The sequence below is a fragment of the Phyllobates terribilis genome, unplaced genomic scaffold (assembly GCF_046119375.1).
Source record: "Phyllobates terribilis strain yellow unplaced genomic scaffold, ASM4611937v1 Scaffold_5__5_contigs__length_657084704, whole genome shotgun sequence".
In the NCBI taxonomy this organism is placed as follows: Eukaryota; Metazoa; Chordata; class Amphibia; order Anura; family Dendrobatidae; genus Phyllobates; species Phyllobates terribilis.
Genome location: NW_027362765.1, coordinates 232,228,328 through 232,233,615, shown reverse-complemented (window position 1 = coordinate 232,233,615; position 5,288 = coordinate 232,228,328).

Below are 5,288 nucleotides of genomic sequence, written 5' to 3'. Positions count from 1 at the left end.
GCCCACTATTACATGGCATTAACTAACTTCTAAAATCAGATCCTCCCCGGGTAGTTAATTGCCAGCATTAGAAATTGTTCAGGACAGACTTCCATGTTTTTTTATCCATCTTCCAAACCTCTAGGATCAAATGAACGGATGGTCATGTTAAAGATATGGACACTTTCTGGGGCTTTTTTATACTTCATTGTATGCATTTTAGACTAAAAATAATGTTTGTATTCAAGTCTCATTAAACGTTTTGCACCGTTTGCCTTCTACAGCCTCTGTGTTGTATTTTCTATTGCTGGCTGCAGAATGAGTTAACTGAGAATCTTTCAGTCAGCATGTTCTGACAGAGTTTAAAGCTCTTTTATCTGTCATTTTTCTGAGCTTCTCTCAGTTGATTTATGATCATATGAAAGTTCAGCTTTCCTTTAATGTGGTTTATGTTCATAAATCAGTTGAGAAGAGCTCAGTAATCTATCAATGTTACTTTCACAAATACAAAGTGCTTTCCACTGACCACTGCATTGTTTTTGTCAGACCCCCCCAAAAAAAACAAAAAAAAAGAATCAAACGCAACAATCCAAAGTAGTTAGCACTTTTGCTTTGAAACCCTGGGGTTCTGATCCCACCAAGGACAACATCTGCAAGGAGTTTGTATCTTCTCCCGTGTTTGCGTGGGTTTCCTCCGGGTTCTCCGGTTTCCGCCCACACTCCAAAGACATACTGATAGGGAATCTAAATTGTGAGCCCCAATGGGGACAGTGCCCATAATGTCTGTAAAACGCTGTGGAATTATTGGGGCTATATACTGTAAGTGAATAAAAGAAATCATAAATCTTTTGAGGCCAACAACGCCACTTTGAACTCTGTCAAACCCCTGTCCAAGCACAAAAGCCTAATCTGCCAACACTATGCTGAGAGGAGAGCACTTTATTTGTGTGAACTTAGCCTAAAATAGTTACAAATTCTCCTTCAGAAGCTGACTGACGGATTCATAGTTCATCTCATTCTGAAGCTAGCAGTGAGAATGGAAACAAACAGCTTTAAAAATCAAACTGTGCAAATGTTTTAATGAAACTCCATTGCAAATAATAATTTAAGCCAAATATAAATGCATTTAAGTTGAAAAAAAATATTCAACATATCCTTTAAGGCGGAACTGTCACCAACTTCACAATACAATCTGCACATATTAAATAGAAATTACACTTTATGAATCTGCTGTGCTTACTTTGAAAATACATTTCAGAATGGCTGTAAACTCAATCTTTACCTACTTATCTTGATGGCAGTTCCTCAGTGTCCCTCCTCACTGCTGCTGCTGCTGAAATCTCACACGCTTCAGTACAATCTGCCATTGTCAGGTTGTGGGAGGACTGTCATTGAGTGCATGTGGACTCATAGGCAATCTCGCTCTTTAGCTGAACTCGTGAAATTCTCCTTTTAATATACAGCCATTCTGACACTGATTCTAAATTCTAAAAGTAAGAACACCAGGTTTAAAATCTGCTAATAGGTATTTAAAAAAGTAGTTGTTCTGACAGCCAAGAAAAGCCAAGATCTGATAAATGCTTTGTAATTTTGGCAGGAAACACACATGCAGTTTTTTTGAGCCAGAGGTAGATCCACAAAGAAAAAGTACTTCCTTTATATTTACTATTCTTTTTGAATCCACTTCTGGCTTTGACTCCAAAAAAATTGCAAGTGTGTTTCTGGCCTAAATCTAAGGCTGTGTGCACATGTTGTGTTTTTGCATCTCAGATTTGTCACAAAACCTGAAGCCAGAAAAGTGAATAAGAATCCTGAAGTCTCATGCACACGTTGCTTATGGGCTCATACTCACTTGCAAGGAAAACAGACGAGTGCAAGCCGATAAAAAATCGGATTGCACTCTGACCAATGTTAATCTATGGGTTACAGCTCATCTGCGATTTTTTTCTCGGCTGAAATCGGACTGAGAAAAAAAATCGTAGCATGCTGCGATTTGGCACCTATCTCGGATGAGCCTCGCCAATGCAAGTCAATGGGTGTGAGAAAAATAATGGATGGCATACGGACCATCTGTATACCATCCGATTTTTTGCGGATACATTCCCATTCTGTAGCATAGAATTCTGTAAATTGTCTTGTAAATGATTGTAGAATAATAGTTGCAGAGATAAAAAACACATTGCATACGGATGTCATACAGATGCTAGGTGTGAAAAATCGCATTGTCCTCATGAAAATCGCATGACACTCGTCCGATTTTTCGGTCCAGAAATGGGAACATTTTTTTCACACATATGGGTATGAGCCCTATCTGTGACTTACAGATTTGGTGCACATTTAAATCTGCAGCATGTCAATTCTTTCAGTGTTTTTGCTGCAGATTTCACCCATACTAATTAGTGGGGAAAAATCTGCAACAAAAATGCAAGTAAAAAACACAGTAAAAATGTGCGTTTTTGCTGCTGCGTTTTTCCTGCCAAAAGATGCAGAAATGGTGCAGAAATTTCTGCACCAAAAACTTAAGATGTTCCACTATGTGGACAACTCCTTGTCATACCCCATGCTTGGCCCCGATTAAAATAAAAAAACCTATACTCACCTCCCTTGCCGGCGCCTTTCCCGCAGTGTCGCACTTGTTCTACCCGGGGCTCCCGTGCTGTGTATGTAACATGTGACCCAAGCATCCAATCAGCACTGGCATCACTGTCCCTGCCACCTGTCGAATTGAACATGAAGAGGAAGTCAGAGAACAGCTGCAGTCCTGGCTTCCTTTTCATGCTCGATTTGTCCGAAGGTGGAGACAGTGACGCCAGTGCTGACTGGGCCCCAGACTCACGTGTCACAACAACAGCACGAGAGCACCGGGATAGTGAGTGCCAACACCATGGGAACGGCGCCAGCAAGGGAGGTGAGTCTAGGCTTTTTTGTTTTCATCGGGGCCAAACATTTCGATCAAGAAGGGGTTGTCCAAGTAGTGGACAACGCCTTTATTGTGTGCACATACCCTAAATCTGTTAAATAATTGTGGCCCTTTCCTCAATGAAGTATCTCCAGTTGGCCAATGCCATTTACTGATGCACTGACAATTATTATGGTTGCATTGACACATCAGTGTTTCGCAGTCCATGATGCCCATCCATGTGAGGTGGTCAATCTCCTGATATAAACTCAACAGCCTCTTGCGTAAAACTGGCCTAAGGCCTCATTCAGACGTCCATTTCCCATGTGATTTGCATAATTGTTTTTCACAGATAAAACACGTACCCATTATAATGAATGACCATATTTTCTGCTGACCAGGTGTCTTCAAAAAAATTATGAAGACATGTCTATTTTTGATACAAATCTCGGATCAAATTTACCCATACAAGTCTATGAATCTACGAACATTATGGACAGCACTTGGGTGACATAAGTGTGCAATCAGTGGGCTGTCCGGGATTAACATTAATGTATAGGAGATGATTTAATTGTTTTTTCATCAGTGAAAATCACTGATGGTAAAAACACAGTCATGAACAAAGGTCTATGTTTTTACATACAAGGAAAATCACAAATGGATGAATTAGGCCTGAGGTTGAGACCACATGGTGCAGCCATTGGCCAGTGGGTGCAGTTTTAGCTGGCCTGCCACCCGCACTTAACTTTTTAATAATAAGTGCTATATCTGGCATCACTTTTCAAGGCATATATTTAAAAGTTTTTTTTTTAATGTTTATGTTAAACTGGATACACAATGTAATAGCGGCTGCAGAGCTGTCTACTTTGATTGGGCAATGTCATATAGGGAGAAGAAGTACACTCCCCCAGTGAAAAGTGTCAGATAAGGTTTGTTAAGTCCAAGTGGGTGTTAACTCATTAGGTGCTAAATACTTAGATTGTTAATATCTTTACTATGGAGAGGCAAAATAAAATAAAAACTGTTTTATTCCACTCTGCAGCCGCTATTACATTGTGTGTCCATTTCATCCTGAAAACTTTGGTGAAAGGTCCTCTTTACAGAATGACTGCAAGTTCACACCTTTACTCCGGTTGAGTGACATTTTGTCTTTTACAGTTACACTGAAAATAAGAATTTTCTTGGTTGCTACTAGGAATATAACAGAAGTCTACATTTGCTGAATCTGTCCAACACCCATCTGAGGTCCCACAATGCTCCCTGGTAACAGAAATCTAGAATCGACTTATGGAAACCCAAAAGTAAGACGACATATAAACTCTGCTGAACAGTCATGACGAATCGAAGGGAAGAGTCAGCAGGCCGTATAACTCAGACGAGGCGGTATAACTCAGACACAATCCTCGGACTGGCCGTCGGCTCTCCCAATCCGCATGTAATTCTATTCAGCCGGCACGCTCAGGGGGGAGAGCCGACAGCCAGTCCAAGCATTGCGTTGCCATCTTCGTCAGAGTTATACGGCCATCCGACTCTTTCATAAAGATGAAAACTTGATAATGCCCCACTTATCAGGCTCACATATGCAACTTGGTATAAGAGCATTTGTATGATGCTAAAACCCATTGCTGTTATCAATAAGTAAAGTACGGTATATACTGCACCTCTGCATTTATCATCAGCGCTTTTATATCCCCTTTTGATTTTCCATTAATTGACAAGAGGGTGTGGCCAGCCCTAGACGGGACATAGAGGTGGCATCAGATGATATCTGTTACTGATTGCTTTGAAATTGTTTGGTAGTAGCATATATATCTGCAAGTTGAGCGGAATTTTTAGCCTTTTTATCCGAACCTGCCACTCATATTTATCTCTTTAGAAAAAATGGCTTTCAGTGTGAATGAAGAAGTATACATCTTGTTGCTCAAATATGTATTGTAAGCTATTTTTGTAGAAATATGTAATATCTTATATAGATTCTTTGTTGTTGTTGCTATTATTATTAGAAGACATTGGGGATATTTACATTATATCAATCAGGATAATGGCTCAATTTGCACCAAAAAAAAGTGTCATACATGCCTTACACCACATTAAAATATATAACAAGACACATTTTGTAATTTGCGCAACAAGTGGGTGTGGTTTAAGAAAAAGGGTGTGGCTTAAAACAACATGCACTAAAATATTGGACAAAATATTGGTGTAAACTTAAACAATTTTTGATGGAAACTTTTTTACAAAGTTTTTACAGATGCGCTAAAATTATCAGCAAACACGAGCCACTGAAAAAAAACTATCCTAGCTATTCTTGTGTTGTTGTTTTTTTCTTTTTCAAAAAGAATATAAATCAATTTTGTGCACTGAAACATGATGTAGAGAACCGTCATAAGAAATACACATACAAAATAGA